The sequence below is a fragment of the Trachemys scripta genome, chromosome 6 (genome assembly GCF_013100865.1).
Source record: "Trachemys scripta elegans isolate TJP31775 chromosome 6, CAS_Tse_1.0, whole genome shotgun sequence".
Lineage (NCBI taxonomy): Eukaryota > Metazoa > Chordata > Testudines > Emydidae > Trachemys > Trachemys scripta.
In genome coordinates, this window is record NC_048303.1 from 34,516,743 (window position 1) to 34,535,035 (window position 18,293).

The window sequence follows — 18,293 nt, forward strand, 5'->3', positions numbered from 1 at the left end:
ATACAGACAGCAAAATATTCATGTACCTGTTTTAATTACTGTATTTCAAAGACTTATGGCACAAGATTCAGTACATCTCAGAATTTAAAAGAGCTCTGGCAACCTTCTGTCCTGCTACAGTATGCAGAGTGGAAGGGGAGAGAGAGAGAGTGTTTTCAATAAAATGCAGCCATCAGAATTTGAATTTTTTTATTAAAGATTGAGAACGGTAAAGAATGTTATTACTTATCAGTAGCAAGTCAGAATGAGAAACAAAATGAATAAGCACATTTAATGAAGGTAAATAACTCAAATTAACTTTTTAATGGATTGGTAAAACCATATTCTCTTACGTTATGGGACTTTATAACATGTAAAAAGCATGTTCCCTATGCCCCCTGTTGGGGCTTATTGCAAAATACATTAAAATATAATATAAACAAATACTGTGAAACTATACAGCAATATTGCCTTTAGTCTCTCCAGTTCCCTACTCCTTTGACTGACATACAAGCAACATATTAAGAGTACAAAATTTGTCAGCTGCTTTCTTTCACTTTGTTTTTGTTGTTTGTCTACATGTATGTCTCTTAAATTTTCCAAAATCATTCCTCCATTCCCCCATCTAAGAGCCCCAGCCACTCTGCTCTGCTATTGCTGCTCATCCCACAATAAGAGTACCGCTCCCTTTATAAAAGGAGCAGGGACCCCCTGATATCTAAATGTCTAGTTAAAAAAATGCACTAGCATTGTAGATGTCAACAAAGGCCCTAAAATCTCTAATGGAGTGCTTTCTTTCCCTCCCTTCCTTCCTGCCTCCTGCAGCTGCATTTGTACTGACAGTGGCCAGAGGAAGTCCCTGCCTCCCATCTGTTTTGGCCCTGCCTCCAGCACTCTGGCAGTAGTGGTTTTCTCCCACGTAGTGTCAGGCTGTTAGGGGAAAATCAATAACATTATAATAGTAATATATAATAAAAATCATACAAGTAATTGAGAATAAAACTACATCAAACTGATATAGAACTGTCTGCAATATGCAAAATAAAGGATAAAATTCATCCAAAACCAGGGAAATTGAATAATAGCATCATAAAAATGTAGGCCTGGAAGGGACCTCAATAGGTCACCTAGTCCAGTCTCCTGCACAGAGGCAGGACTAAGTATTGTCTAGACCAGGGGTCGGCAACGTTCGGCACGCTGCTCGCCTGGATAAGCACCCTGGCGGGCCAGGCCAGTTTATTTATCTGCTGATGTGGCAGGTTCGGTCGATCGCGGCCCCCACTGGCCGCGGTTCGTCGTTCCGGGCCAATGGGGGCGGCAGGAAGCCGCAGCCAGCACATCCCTCGGCCCGCGTCGCTTGCCGCCGCCCCCATTGGCCCGGGACGGCAAACCGTGGCCAGTGGGGGCCGCGATCAGCCGAACCTGCCGCGTCAGCAGGTAAATAAACTGGCCCAGCCCGCTAGGGTGCTTACCCTGGCGAGCCGCGTGCTGAACGTTGCCGACCCCGATCTAGACCATCCCCAAAACAAACAGGGGCTGCTAACAGGGAGTTTCACAAGAGAGTTCTCCAGGTGAAGGAGGAGCAATACAGCACCCTTTTGGGGTAAGTGACTGTCTGTAGTGTGTGATTGTTTGTGTTTGGGGTTTACTTGCTGTGTGCTGAGCTTATGTTTGTCAGTCTGGTTGGTTGGTTGGTTGGTTGAAGGACCGTGTGCTGTGGCTGGCAGTTGGAAGCTGTGAGCTTCAAAGGAAGGTTTGAAAGCTAGAAGCCTCTGGTAAGTGGCTGAGCCTTAATCAGTGGGCGGGACATTCATACAGGCCAGGGCTTTATAAAGCAGCGCACAAACGACCAGGGAGCTTTTGCGACCAGGGGCTGCTAACAGGGAGTTTCGCAAGGGAGTTTGGAAGGGGCGAGGGTCCCTTGCCGGTTCTATCTGTTTTCCCTTTATTCCCCTTAAAACCTAAAACTTCTTGCTTAAATAACCCTTTCAGCGGGCAGGGGGCTGCAGACGGGAGTTTGACAGAGGGAGGCTTACGATGGTTAGGAAGACCCGCAACACCTGTGCCAGCACTGCTTCTGTCTCCTCCACCTGCGCTTGTAGCCAGACAGAGCGCCTGAGCATGGATACTTCTACCCAGATCCTGGTGTGGTTTTGCAGAGACTGTAACTTGCAATTTCCACTTACTGATATCCAGGCTGGGGGGACCATCCAATGTGAAAGGTGCCTGCTGGTGGAATCTCTCAGGCATCAGGTGGGAGAGCTACAGGAGGAGGTGACTAGGTTGAGGAGCATCCGAATCCACGAGCAATTCCTGGACAGTGTCCATGTGGAGACAGATGAGGTAGCTGTCCCAGTACACAGGACTGCTGATACACCACTTGTGGAGGAGGAGATGGCTCAGGGTGGACACTGGCAGCTGGTTACTTCTGGCAGCAGGCAGTGCTTCACCCCTGCTCCGAACCCTCCCGCCATGGTAATAGGTAACCGTTATGCTCTTCTTGATACAGGAAAGAAGGCATCACCCCCTACAGTAGAAGAGGAGAAGCCTCGTACCCCTAAGGCTGGGAGGTCTGCTGCCACCACTGCAAATAGGAAACGTAGGATAGTGGTGGTCGGAGACTCTCTGCTGAGAGGGACGGAGGTGCCCATCTGTCACCCTTACATTTCATCTCGGGAGGTATTCTGCCTGCCGGGAGCCCGTATCCGAGACATTACGGCGGCATTGTCAAGGATTATCCAGCCCTCTGACTACTACCCCATGCTACTCATCCATGTGGGCACAAATGATACTGCGCGGTGTGACACTGAGCGGATCAAGAGTGAGTACAGGGCTCTGGGAGTACAGATGAAGGAGTTTAGAGTGCAGGTGGTATTCTCTTCGATTCTTCCTGTCAAAGGTAGGGGCCCGGGCAGAGACAGATGCATCATGGAGGTGAATGCCTGGCTGTGAAGATGGTGTCGCCAGGAGGGCTTTGGCTTCCTAAACCACAGGATGCTATTTGAGGAAGGACTGCTAGGCAGAGATGGGGTTCACCTTTCAAGGAGGGGAACGACCCTATTTGGACACAGACTGGCTAACCTAGTGAGGAGGGCTTTAAACTAGGTTCGACGGGGACAGGTGAGCAAAGCCCGCAGGTAAGTGGGGAACATGGAGACATGGGAGATGGGTCGGAAACGAGAGGGAGTGTGGGCTATATTGGCAGAGAGAAAGGAGGGTCAGGACAAAACTGGGAGGAAAGATCAAACCAGTATCTTAGATGCCTATATACAAATGCAAGAAGTATGGGTAATAAGCAGGAAGAACTGGAAGTGCTAATAAATAAATACAACTATGACATTGTTGGCATCACTGAAACTTGGTGGGATAATACACATGATTGGAATGTTGGTGTGGATGGACACAGCTTGCTCAGGAAGGATAGACAGGGGAAAAAGGGAGGAGGTGTTGCCTTGTATATTAAAAATGTACACACTTGGACTGAGGTAGAGATGGACATAGGAGATGGAAGTGTTGAGAGTCTCTGGGTTAGGCTAAAAGGGGTAAAAAACAAGGGTGATGTCATGCTAGGAGTCTACTACAGGCTACCTAACCAGGTGGAAGAGGTGGATGAGGTTTTTTTTAAACAAAAAACAAAATCATCCAAAGCCCAAGATTTGGTGGTGATGGGGGACTTCAACTATCCGGATATATGTTGGGAAAATAACACAGCAGGGCACAGACTATCCAACAAATTCTTGGACTGCATTGGAGACAACTTTTTCTTTCAGAAGGTTGAAAAAGCTACTGGGGGGAAGCTGTTCTAGACTTGATATTAACAAATAGGGAGGAACTTGTTGAGAATTTGAAAGTAGGAGGCAGCTTGAGTGAAAGTGATCATGAAATCAGAGTTTGCAATTCTAAGGAAGGGTAGAAGGGAGAACAGCAAAATAGAGACAATGAATTTCAGGAAGACAGATTTTGGTAAGCTCAGAGAGCTGATAGGTAAGGTCCCATGGGAATCAAGACTGAGGGGAAAAACAACTGAGGAGAGTTGGCAGTTTTTCAAAGGGACACTATTAAGGGCCCAAAAGCAAGCTATTCCGCTGGTTAGGAAAGATAGAAAATGTGGCAAAAGACCACATTGGCTTAACCATGAGATCTTGCATGATCTAAAAAATAAAAAGGAGTCATATAAAAAATGGAAACTAGGACAGATTACAAAGGATGAATATAGGCAAACAACACAGGAATGCAGATTAGAAAGGCAAAGGCACAAAATGAACTCAAACTAGCTACGGGAATAAAGGGAAACAAGAAGACTTTTTATCAATACATTAGAAGCAAGAGGAAGACCAAAGACAGGGTAGGCCCACTGCTTAGTGAAGAGGGCGAAACAGTAACAGGAAACTTGGAAATGGAAGAGATGCTAAATGACTTCTTTTTTTCGGTCTTCACCGAGAAGTCTGAAGGAATGCCTAACATAGTGAATGCTAATGGGAAGGGGGTAGGTTTAGCAGATAAAATAAAAAAAGAACAAGTTAAAACTCACTTAGAAAAGTTAGATGCCTGCAAGTCACCAGGGCCTGATGAAATGCATCATAGAATACTCAAGGAGCTAATAGAGGAGGTATCTGAGCCTCTAGCTATTATCTTTGGAAAATCATGGGAGACGGGAGAGATTCCAGAAGACTGGAAAAGGGCAAATATAGTGCCCATCTATAAAAAGGGAAATAAAAACAACCCAGGAAACTACAGACCAGTTAGTTTAACTTCTGTGCCAGGGAAGATAATGGAGCAAGTAATTAAGGAAATCATCTGCAAACACTTGGAAGGTGGTAAGGTGATAGGGAACAGCCAGCATGGATTTGTGAAGAACAAATCATGTCAAACCAATCTGATAGCTTTCTTCGATAGGATAACGAGTCTTGTGGATAAGGGAGAAGCTGTGGATGTGGTATACCTAGACTTTAGTAAGGTATTTGATACGGTCTCGCATGATATTCTTATCGATAAACTAGGCAAATACAATTTAGATGGGGCTACTATAAGGTGGGTGCATAACTGGCTGGATAACCGTACTCAGAGAGTTGTTGTTAATGGTTCCCAATCCTGCTGGAGGGGCATAACGAGTGGGGTTCCGCAGGGGTCTGTTTTGGGACCGGCTCTGTTCAATATCTTCATTAACGACTTAGATAGTACGCTTATTAAGTTTGCGGATGATACCAAACTGGGAGGGATTGCAACTGCTTTGGAGGACAGGGTCATAATTCAAAATGATCTGGACAAATTGGAGAAATGGTCTGAGTTAAACAGGATGAAGTTTAACAAAGACAAATGCAAAGAGCTCCACTTAGGGAAAAAAATCAGTTTCACACATACAGAATGGGAAGAGACTGTCTAGGAAGGAGTACGGCAGAAAGGGATTTAGGGGTTATAGTGGACCACAAGCTAAATATGAGTCAACAGTGTGATGCTGTTGCAAAAAAAGCAAACATGATTCTGGGATGTATTAACAGGTGTGTTGTGAGCAAGACACGATAAGTCATTCTTCCGCTCTATTCTGCTCTGGTTAGGCCTCAGCTGGAGTATTGTGTCCAGTTCTGGGCACCGCATTTCAAGAAAGATGTGGAGAAATTGGAAAGGGTCCAGAGAAGAGCAACAAGAATGATTAAAGGTCTTGAGAACATGACCTATGAAGGAAGGCTGAAAGAATTGGGTTTGTTTAGTTTGGAAAAGAGAAGACTGAGGGGGGACAAGATAGCAATTTTCAGGTATCTGAAAGGGTGTCATAAAGAGGAGGGAGAAAACTTGTTCACCTTAGCCTCTAAGGATAGAACAAGAAGCAATGGGCTTAAACTGCAGCAAGGGAGGTCTAGGTTGGACATTAGGAAAAAGTTCCTAACTGTCAGGGTGGTTAAACACTGGAATAAATTGTCTAGGGAGGTTGTGGAATCTCCATCTCTGGAGATATTTAAGAGTAGGTTAGATAAATGTCTATCAGGGATGGTCTAGACAGTATTTGGTCCTGCCATGCGGGCAGGGGACTGGACTCGATGACCTCTTGAGGTCCCTTCCAGTCCTAGAATCTATGAATAAAAAAAAAGGTGATTGTCTAACATGTTCCTAAAATCCTCCAGTGATGGCGATTCCACAACCTCCCTAGTTAATTTGTTCTAATGCTTAACTAGTCTCGCAGTTAGGAAGTTTTTCCTAATGTCTAACCTAAATCTGCCTTGCTGCGATTGAAGCCCATTAGTTCTTGGCCTGTCCTCTGTGAATAAGAAGAACCATTTCTCACCTTCCTCTCTATAACAACCTTTTAGGTACTTGAAGACTCGTATGTCCCCCCTCAGTGTTCTCTTCTCCAGACTAGATAAATCAATTTTTTTTCAAACTTTCCTTGTAGGTTGTGTTTTCTAGAACTTTACTCATCTTTGTTGCTCTCCTCTGGACTGTCTCTACTTTGTTCACATCTTTTCTAAAGTGTGGTTTCCAAAACTGAACACAATACTCCAGCTGAGGCCTTATCAATGATGAGTAGAAAGGAAGGATTATTTCTCGTATCTTGCTTACAGAATTTCTGCTATTATGTCCCAAAATGATGTTCACTTTTTTTTTTTCTGGCAACAGTATTACATTGATGACTCATATTTAGTTTGTAATCCATGATAACCCCCAGGTGCTCTTGGAAAAGGGAAAAATCAAATTTTTGAAGGTAAGAAACTAATGCAGAAACCCACCTTACCACCTATTTGTGCAAATGAAACTAGGAGTATTTTACTTGATTAACAAAGAAAATTGGAATAACTGGACTAATTAGTACAATTTGGCCAGTATGGATACACTGAAAGCACAAACAAAAAATGTACAGTTAACTAAAAGAGTTGTAATCAGATATACATCCTCACTAGAATGCAGACATCTTCATCTCACATACATAAATCTTTTCTTTTTTACAATTACCTGCTGCTAGTTTTGTTGTTGTAGTTTTATTTCAAACCAAAGTAATAGTTCAGACCATTCTATTCTTGAATAATATATTAGTCATTTGTACTTACAAAAGATGCATAAAACAGTTTCCTCCAGTATAATATTGAGACATTAGATAGTTCAGTGTAATATCATATTATCCTTTTTCTGTAGGAGGAAACTTAAGTAAATGAAACCTTTGCCTACGATGGTACCGAATGATTTTCACTTGCACACACTGCCTTATTCATAAGGAACACACTAATAAAGGGTCTTATTTTCAGAAAATCAGGCCCACAGTGGCTAAGATAGTTTCAAAACAATCATATAAAAGACCAGTGTTCCATTTCCAGTCCATTCTTGTTTCTGGACCAGAAGGTACTGGGAATGTTGCAACGACAGCCTATATGGATGGGTTAATTGTAATATTAATTAGGAGCACTAACAGAAGACTGATGGCTGTGGGACAGGATTTCAAAGTTGGTAGTGGGGTGTTAAAGGATCCTGTTCATTGACACGAGCAACAACCTCCTTACAGTGTTATAGAAAGAAGTTGACATATCCCATTTATGGTTTATTGGGAGACATTAATAAAAACAGGTTTTCTCAGATTTGGGAACAATTATGCAAAAAGTGATATTATCTTTGCCAATGTTTCATTCTCTGCTAATTCACATTTTGGCCTACTAAAGATAGCTTTTATCCACACTGGAGCCAGCATATACAGTACTGAATACTGTTATACTTTGAAAAGGAATATGAAAATACATGAAGTGAGAAATTCAATGAGAAGGGAAATTATGGCACTTAGAAGAGGACTCTTCCCCTGACAATTATTCTTGTATCCTGAATAGAATACAGAACTACTCCTGGGGGAATTCGGTGCCAAAAAATTAAAAATTCTGTGCACAATATTTTCAAATTCTGCAAAATTCTGCATATTTCATTTGTCAAAATAACACAATATAATCACACCGGTTTCAATTATTTTTGTTCATTTATTTCATATTTGTCAGCAAGTATGTTTGTAACAACACAGACAACAAAAAAGATTCAGGAAATGTTTTTTGACAAATAGATTCCTTACTAGGCATATTAATACAGAACTCTGAGTAATAATTCATTTAAACTACAATATAGAACCGTATTTCCTGCACCCCTCAGAAGCAGTGCAAAGGCTTGGGGAAGTCACGGGTAACGGAGGAGCTGAGGGAGAGGGAAGTAATTGCTGGGAAGAAGCCTGGGTGTGAACTAGGAGGGTTGTTGGGTATGGGTGGGGAAAGTATGGAACAGGGTTGTTTTGAGGGTTTTTTTTTTTGCTGGGGGAGGGAGGTGACTGTTAGGGAGCTTCCCGCATGCAGACCCTGGCTGACCCCTAGCATCTTCCATTCAATCAGGCACATCTACCCTTGTCCCAACGTGTCCCTGCACCCTGTAGCCTGATCTTAGATTATGTATTTATTATATTGATTTCTTAAGAATCCCCAGTTATCACTTTGGGGGTTGCCAGGTTCTTGCCCCAAGATCAGGCCCACTATTATTTAAATTATTATATTGTTGGGAACCCTGATGTGCACAGTTGCAACACTCACAATATAGGAACTCTTTTATATTTACAAATATAGTTTATTAATACATTTAGCACAGTCACAAACAACCCAACTTAGAAGGATAGATAGAAATACTACAGAATGTACATCTACACACCCATATATTCACACCATCCCTTTTAGAACAACCTGAAATGTTAGCTATCATCTTCCTCATCACCATCACCTTTCCTATCATTCTGGCACCTCCCAACGACTACATCTCTCTCTGCTACTGCCCCTAGGGTGGGGTGCCACTTTTATAATTTGTTACGCTGACACTGTTATGTTTGATGCATATTCAGTTGGGGATTTTTCCTTTCTCCTTATTTGTATTTCTTCACCTCACTAATGTTGGAGTGTCTTTTTCCTATAGGTTAGTATATCAATTATCTCAATTTATTATATACGTCAATTCGTTACCATGGCCCTTTTGTGATTAGATATCACATTTGTTATTGTTATTTCTGTCCTAACTTGTTATTTCGGTTCTTTCCAAGTTCTAAGTTGTGGTGTACCTGTTAAGTTTAAAAGGTTATGAACTTAGGAAAGCCGATATGCCAGCCCTCTTTAACGCATCCTCTATGTTAAAGATTGCAATCATATATGGACCTTATGCTTTAGCTCCATTTATCTAGGTGAAAGGTCCCAGACATATGTATGCTAACTTTGCCTTAGCTCACTACACAGGATGTGGCCTGCAGGTACAGCAAAATATACCCTAATATAAACCTATTATAATAAAACAATCACACCTATAAGAAAATAAGAACTTATAAGAAAAGATATCTATATAGATATAGATATATAAAAAAGCAAGTAAGCAGGCTAGCCTTAAATGTATCTCACGTACCTGTTACATAAATCAGTACATCAGGACGCTTCTGTGGTTGTACTTTTTACCTGTGGTCAGAACTTGCCCTAAAACTCTATTTTCAGTTCCTCAAATACTTGGGTTTTCTGTAGGGCCATTTATCTGTTCAAAGTTCATAGGTCTCAAGCTTTATGCTAATTTGCTGAAGCTAATGTCTTACAGGATACAGGCCTGAAGGTTTATTACATTACCGCTGAATATAATGCAAAGCAGTAAATATAATGAAGGCAAGCTAGCCCAAAGGGCTACAGTAGCAGTGAATATAATAAAGGCATACTAGTCCACTAGGCTACAACCCCTATCCACATATGTCCCTTGGTTCTATCAAGATTGATCACAAAACTAAAAATTAGTGTTTTTTTTCAGACAGAATGAAATCCAAATCAGTAATACATATAATCGGTGCTTTTAAAGGACCAGTTTCACAAAGCTGAAAACAATTAAGAGCCAAATCAGCTGGAAAAAAGAATTTAACAGAACATTTTGAATGATAATTGGGAATTGTTTAAAAACACTTTACTAGATGCCTCAAAAGCCACAATTCCACATTTGAAAAAGGCCACACACTGGTGAAAAAAATCAATCTAACTTACATGGGAAATAACAGCAGCTGGGTAGAGTGGGTTAAAACCAATATATAATACACGAAGAAAAGGTAATATGATAGTAATGAACATAAAACAGAAGCTAAGAACTGAAAAGAGAAGCAAAATATCCAAGGAGAAAAGGATAATACGGAGGCATTTTTAAGTTTATTAGGTATCAAAAGAATCCTAACAACAGTATTGGTCCATCAATAAATGGAAATGGTAAAATTGTCTATAATAATGGAGAAGAGGCAGAAGTACTCAATTGATATTTCGCCTCTGTATTGGCGGGGGGGGAGATGATGCAATTATATCATATGATGATAAAAAGCTGTTCCCTTTAATGATGGCCACTCAAGGTGCCTATTTTGCCTCAGGGCAGAGGATATTGCAGTTAAATGTCCATCTGATGAAGTTAGACATTTTTAAATCAGTAGGTCCAGAAAACTTGCATCCATGATTTGAAAAAGAGCTAGTGAAGGATCTCACTGGACCATTAAGGTTGTGCCATATTTAGAAAGGATAAATGGGATGACTTGGGTAATTATAAACCTGCCAGCCTGACATCAATCCTGGGCAAAATAATAGATGCAGGCTGATACAGAACTTGATTAATAAAAAATTTAATATAGTTCATGCTAATCAACATAGGTTTATGGAAAACAGATCCTGTCAGACTAACTGTATTTTTTATGAGATTACAAGTTTAGTTGATTAAGATAATAGAACTGATGTCAAATACTTAAACTTCTATAAGGCTTTTGACTTGGTACTGCACAACATTTTGATTAAAAAAATAGAATGACACTAAATTAACATGGCACACATTATATGGATTAAAACCTGATTAAATGATAGGTCTCAATGTGATTATAAATGGAAAATCATCATCAAGTACCCGTGGTTCTAGTGAGATTCTACAGGAATTGGTTCATGGCCCTGTGCTATTTAAGGTTATCAGTGGATTGGGGGAAAACATAAAATCATCATGACAAAGTTTGCAGATGACACAAAAGCTGTGCAAGTGGTAAATAATGAAGAGAACAAGTCACTGACAAAGAGTGATCTGGATTGGTTTTGTAAGCTGGGCACATGCAAACAACATGTATTTTAATATGGCCAAATGTAAAGCTGTACATCTAGTAACAAAGAATGTAGCTGAAACTTACAGGATGAGGGACTCTAGGAAAAGACTTAGGAGGTCACAGTGGATAATCAGCTTAACTTGAGCTGCTCCCTACTGATAAACTCAAGAAGCTTGATCTATTTAGCCTGGCAAAAAAAGAAGGCTAAGAGGTGACTTGACCACAGTCCATCAGTACCTATATGACGAACAAAAAATTGATAATGAGAACTTCAATCTAGCAAAAATAGAACAAGATCCAATGGCTGGACAAATTTAGACAAGAAATAAGTCTAGGTTATTAACAGTGAAGGTTATTAACCATTAGAACAACTTGCGAAGGGTGTGGTGGCTTCTCCATCACTGGAAAATTTAAAGTCAAGATTGGTTGTTTTCCAAAAAGGGAATGACTTCAGGGAAGACCTATGGCCTCTGTTATACAGGAGATCAGACTAGATGATCCCAGTGGTTGTGGTGCCTTTGCATATTCTCAATAGCTGTGTGGTTAGGGCACTCAGCAGGGATGTGGGAGTTCCAGATTCAAATCCCTGGTCTAGAGCAGGAATTTAAACGTAGGTCTCTTCTACCCAGGTGAGTGCCCTAACCACCAAGCAATAAGATATTTCCATTCTCTTCTGTTGAAGCTTTTCCACTTTGTATAAAATATTTGAGGCATTACTCCTGAGGGAATTCTGCGCCACTGCAGAATTTTGCAGAAATTAACGTAGTGCGCACAGAATTTCCTTTCCCTGATAGAAATGGGCTGTAATGCTGCTGGCCACCACTAGGAGCAGATGGACTCAGCAGAGCCCAGCTTATCCATAGAAGACACTGCCAGGGGGAGGGGAGGGAGCTAGAGGGTACCCGACAGCTGCAGTTCTCAGCAGGCCCTGGGGGAAGAAGAGGGCGGTGCACAGGAAACTCCGTGCAAGCCTGGGACCGAGCATCAGGCTGTTTTTCCCTCTGGATCCCTGGGCTCTGGGGGTGTGTCTGGGCTGGAGGCCACGGCTGAGCTCTGGGGACAGAGAGGAGAGGGAGGTGGGTGTCTGGGCTGGGGTGGGGCTGTGGCTGGGCTCTGGGGGGAAAGGGTGTGGGTATCTGGGCCAGCAGCCCCCCACAGCGGCGCTCTTAGGGGGAGGAGGTGTGGGTATTTGGGCAAGGGAGGGCCCTGCGGCTGGGCTCTGGGGGAGAGAGGCCTGAGGGGGGGGCAGTGCGGTATATGAACTAAGGAGCCCCATAGCTGGGCTCTGGGGGGAGGGGTTGTGGGTGTTTGGCCCCCTGGCTGGTCTCGGGGAGAGAAGGGGGCAGAGAAACAGGAACTGGGTTGTCATAGGGGTTACTTTAACTCTCTACTACTGGGGGAATTTTTGTATGCATCTATATTGTTATACACATACGTGCTGACAGGTATGTTTAAATACATTATTAAAATAATTGAAGCTGGCATGATTATGTAATGTTATTTTGACAAATAAAATTTGCAAAATTTTGCAGAACTTTAAAATATTGTTTGCAGATTTTTTTATTTTTTGGTGCAGAATGCATACCAGGAGTATGGCATTTAAGGAGTGCAGGATATCTAACAGTTTCTGGGATTTTTCTTGCATCATCTCAACCAGTGTCTTTAGCATGTCCCTCCCTCCAGTAGAGATGATCCTGGAATACTATGTAGTCACCAAGGTGGAATGATTCAACAAGGACTACAGTGTCATCCGGTGAAGATGAGGAAATAGCTGTTAGGATAAGCTCCATAGCCCTTTGGTGTACTTCATCAGATGCCTGCTCCTGATGAACTCAGTATGTGTCACTTGAGGCTGTACACTCTACAGTGGAATGAGACCTAACCTTAGAAGGGCAGTTGAAGTTGGCTTCCTTACAAGCTATAAGCCCCTGGGGATCCTGCAGGGCCAAGACTGATGGCTATAAGGAAAGGCAGCGTGGATTTACCCTGGGGATTACCAAGGATAGTGCACATCTCTAGGTCACTTACGTCTGTGTGAGAGTAGAAATGGTACCTAGAATCCCTAGGAGAACCAATGGGATCCTATCATAAGCAGAATCTTGGAGAATAGGGAGGTGGAGCCCTGCTAGCTAGACAAGAAAGGGTAATATTCTTCCTCAGGGGACAGTGCAGATTTAACAGGAGTCCAGGGATGTGCCATAGGAAGCTCCCTATTTGGTGCCATTGAAGTGCTCAGTACAGAGGATGAGGTAGTGGCTGATATCAAAGAGAGAGAGTACACTCATCATAGATGCCAATAGTGGTGACTCAGGCAGAGAGGATACTGGGATACTACTTGGTACCATAAAGGACCTCAGTGCCAAGAAGGTCAGTTCTGTAAGTAGCACATTGGGGACCACTGACAATGACATAGACGATGTCAGTACTGGGAGCCATAATGTTGGTACCATAAAGGTAGCACCTAAGGTAGCATGAAACTGCTCTTTAGCTAGTAACATAACTATGAGATCAGACTCCTCCTCCTCATTCCAGGCCTGGAGATACCCTTTAAGGAAGCAGACTCAGGCATTCTCCATCTTCTTATTAGCTCCCTGAGAAGGTTACCTATGTCTATGCTCTTTAGAAGAAGAGTGCTCTCTCCTGTCTCAGAGAATCATAGGGTTAGAAGGGACCACAAGGGTCATACAGTCTAGTCTAACCCCCTGCCAAAAAGCAGGATTTGTTTGGTTTAAACCAGTGCTTCTCAAAACCGGTCTGCTGCTTGTTCAGGGAAAGCCCCTGGTGGTCCGGGCCGGTTTGTTTACCTGCCGCGTCCGCAGGTTCGGCCGATCGCAGCTCCCACTGACCACGGTTCACCACCCTAGGCCAATGGGGCTGTGGGAAGGGCGGCTAGCACTCGTTTAAACCATCCAAGACAGCTGGCTTTCCAGCCTCCTTTTGAAAACCTCCAGTGAAGGAGCTGCCACAACCTTCTTAGGCAGTCTGTTCTATTGTCCTAACGTTCTTAGGGTTAGGAAGCTTTTCCTGAGATTTAATCAAAATCTGCTATGCTTCCTAACCCCTTTCAGCAGACATTCAAGAGGACATGACTGCAGTCATTGTCGAAGAGTACTTTTTAGCGGTAGTGGCTCAGGAGCGGGCAGTCAAACCAGTGCTCACAGATCTCTCAAACGTAGACTTCTCAGATCCAGGAGGATCTTGTTTACTCATATCAGAAACGAGTCTTCATTGATCTGTCTAGCAGAAAAAGCTTCAGGAGAGCCTCCCTTACCTTGTATGTTTGTTTGGAAAACAGATGGACATTTAACTGCAATATCCCCTGCCCTGAGGCAAAATAGGCACCTTGAGTGGACCATGATTAAAGGGAACAACTGACTAACAAAAGGGACAAAATTTATAATCTGGAGGACTTGGTTTCAGCCATATGGGCTAAATGCCAGTACCAGGTAAAACTAACAAAAAACTAATCCTAACACTAGATTTATGCTATGTAGACTAAATACTTATTTTGCAGCCACAGGAGCTAAGAAGGGACCTGCTCTGCTCATTGTGTTCTTAGGTATGAGCATGCAGGAAAAAGGCACAGACCTAATGGACATTGCTAGCCAAATGAATCTGATCTCATTGCAAGGGGACAAGTAGAATAAATGCACAAGCACTCGAAGGAAAAACACACCTTGCTAGTAGCATCATACATGTAAAAAGACGTGGTCTTTGTTCCAAAGGGCTTACAGTCTAAATTGGACAGAAAATACAAGAAAAAATTTCTATTCATTACATGGGGAAGGGGACTAACAGGCTCTTATCAGAAGCAAAATAATAAGCCGACTGTAAAATATCTAATAAGATTTATTAAATGAATGTGAGCCAAATATTCCCTGTATACAATGCCTTTCTTGATTTTTTTTAAATTTAAAGCAGTAAAAAAAGAGTAAACATGACAATCTCAGAAGTTAGCTCTGTGGTTTTTGATATTAAAGAACAAGTTTGTATGAGTTTATAATAGATTTTATGAAGACTGCAGGAAAAATTCTGCTCTCAGTTACATCACTGAAAATGCCAAGTAATCTCACTGATGTCAATAGAGTTAACTTCCGCCAGTGTAAGAGCAAATTTTGGCCCTAACATTTGTTGTTTTGCTTCTTTGGCTGATGTACTTGGTATGATTTACAGTGGAGGCTGGTTAACATGTGAAAGTAGTTAGATCCTACAGGTGCTCAAACCCAGTTTACAGACATTGGTATAGAGCTTGAAGTATCTGATTCCCTTTGTCTTACGTATGCCTTAAGAAGCTTCAACTGATAATTTATCCAGCTCTACCTCACACATGAATTTGAGAACATCCTAAATATGGCTCTTAGATTGTTAAAAATTAAAAAGTTTTTTAAAAGTAGGAAAAATCAACTTTTGTATTCTTTATGTGTATGCCACAAAACACAAAGTACTGGCTTTCCAATTCCTTGTTACACTTTTGAAAATAAGGTTCCTAAGACAGGTACCTCCAGGATGGGCATCAACTTTAATTTAGCTGTCTTGTACAGTTCTACTAACATTGGGAAAAATTAAGATCCTCCCCTGCAGCATCACTGTCTTGATGTTCCTCTGCAAGCACAGATGTATTTGGCATTAGAGGAACCCTTCATCTCATGAGAGCCCAAAGAGCAGCCTAAATCTTAGCCACACAAATTTCTGGAATTGGGATAGGCAATAGAGGGTCATAATGTGTTATAAATGCACCAGTGTTGAGGCCAGAGCTCCCTATATGTAAGCTTCTATCACAAAACAAAATGCTTTCCTCAATCTGTGCCGAGAGGTCCTGTGCCTGCTGCTGTAGAACAAGATGAATAACTCTAAGCTTCCGAGGTTTCAAACATACTTTATAAAAGACCCAGGTGAGTAATCAAGATAGACTGTCAAGCCTATTGATACTGGTATCCCCATTCCCCTCTATGCTTCAGCAAATGAGCATAGGAAGGGAAAATCCAAAGACCGCAACAATGAGCTGTCTGGAATTGGGAGCTTCAAGCTGCAAAACTGCTGGCCCTCTCTTATGTGTATCTCATCCACAAGACAAGACAGTTGGTGCATAAACCAGTGAAGGAGGTGTAATCAACTGATCAGTGTGTGCTATGCATCCTCTTGTGTGCCCAGTCTACACAGCTCAAGCTGTAGAGACTCATGCCTTAGTTCTGGAACTCCCCAGTTTAATCTCTTATATATAAGTGTTTATATACAACTGTTAGAAGTCACCGTATTAGGATGGACAACTAGAGTGCCTGGCATTAAATGAGAATAGAGATATAATAGGCAACACAGAAAATTGGTGAAATGAGGATAATCAATGGAACTTTTTAGAGAGAAATGAAAAGGAACTGTCACAAGGGTTAAATGCCTGCAAGCAGCACTGGGACTTTTTAAAAACTACACAACAAAGACTCAGAGTACATGTATACCCCAAATCAGAAAAGACAATAAGAGGCTCAAAAGAATGTCATTGTGGCTATAAACAGCAGAGTAATGGAGGCTGATAGAGACAAAAAGGCAGCTTTTAAAAATTGGAAGTCAAAACTTAGTGAAAATAATATGATGGAGTATAAACTCTGGCAGGTTAAGTGTAAAAAGTACAATAAGGCCAGGCAAGAAAGAATTTGAGAAGCAATTGCTATAGATGCAAAGCTAACAGTAAGATTTTTTATAGGTACTCCAGAAGCAGGAAGCCTTCCATACAAACAGTGGGGCCACTAGATGACAAAGGTGCTAAAGGAGCACTCAAGGAAGACAAGGCCATTGCAGTTGTCATGGGATAAGAGGGAAGATCCTTTCATGGATAGAGAACTGGTTAAAAATAACCCCAACTATACATACAATATGATGGGGGCTAATTTAGCTACAACTTATCAGGAAAGAGATCTTGGAGTCATCGTGGATAGTTCTCTGAAGACGTCCACGCAGTGTGCAGCGGCAGTCAAAAAAGCAAACAGAATGTTAGGAATCATTAAAAAAGGGATAGAGAATAAGATGGATAATATCTTATTGCCCTTATATAAATCCATGGTACGCCCACATCTTGAATACTGCGTACAGATGTGGTCTCCTCATCTCAAAAAAGATATACTGGCATTAGAAAAGGTTCAAAGAAGGGCAACTAAAATGATTAGGGGTTTGGAATGGGTCCCATATGAGAAGAGATTAAAGAGGCTAGGACTTTTCAGCTTGGAAAAGAGGAGACTAAGGGGGGATATGATAGAGGTATATAAAATCAAGAGTGGTGTGAAGAAAGTGAATAAGGAAAAGTTATTTACTTGTTCCCATAATGTAAGAACTAGGGGCCACCAAATGAAATTAATGGGCAGCAGGTTTAAAACAAATAAAAGGAAGTTCTTTTTCACACAGCAAACAGTCAACCTGTGGAACTCCTTGCCTGAGGAGGTTGTGAAGGCTAGGACTATAACAGGGTTTAAAAGAGAACTAGATACATTCATGGAGGTTAAGTCCATTAATGGCTATTAGCCAGGATGGGTAAGGAATGGTGTCCCTAGCCTCTGTTTGTCAGAGGTTGGAGATGGATGGCAGGAGAGAGATCCCTTGAGCATTACCTGTTAATTTCACTCCCTCTGGGACACCTGGCATTGGCCACAGTCAGCAGACAGGGTGCTGGGCTGGATGGACCCTTGGTCTGACCCAGTATGGCCATTCTAATGCTCTTATGCAGGGAAGCTAAATGAATTCTTTGCATCAGTCTTCACTGCAGAGGATGTGAAGGAGATTCCCACACCTGAGACACTCTTTTTAGGTAACAGATCTGAGGATCTGTCCCAGACTGAGGTACGAGGAGGTTTTGAAACAAATTGATAAATTAAGCTGTAATAAGTCCCCAGGACTGGACGCTATTCACCCAACAGTTCTGAAGGAACTCAGATATGAAGTTGCAAAACTACTAACTATGGTATGTAGCCTATCAATTACATCAGCCTCTGTACCAGATAACTGGAGGATAGCTAATGCAACATCAATTTTTTTTAAAAAAGCTCCACAGCCCATCTGACAATTGTAGGTTGGTAAGCCTAACTTAAGTACAGGCAAATTGGTTGAAATTATAATAAAGAACAGAATTATCAGACATATAGATGACTCTTTTCCCAACATACTGTTTTCAGCAAGGCTTTTGTAAAGGGAAATCATACCTCACCAATTTTAGAATCCTTTGAGGGGATCAACAAACATGCGG

At 42.0% G+C, this 18,293-nt stretch overlaps 1 protein-coding gene across 4 annotated transcripts in view; it reads right to left on the bottom strand.

The window, feature by feature from the left end:
* Window positions 1-18,293, bottom strand: part of PDE4D (phosphodiesterase 4D) — a 648,504-nt gene that overhangs the window by 478,170 nt on the left and 152,041 nt on the right. The window lies entirely within an intron of this gene.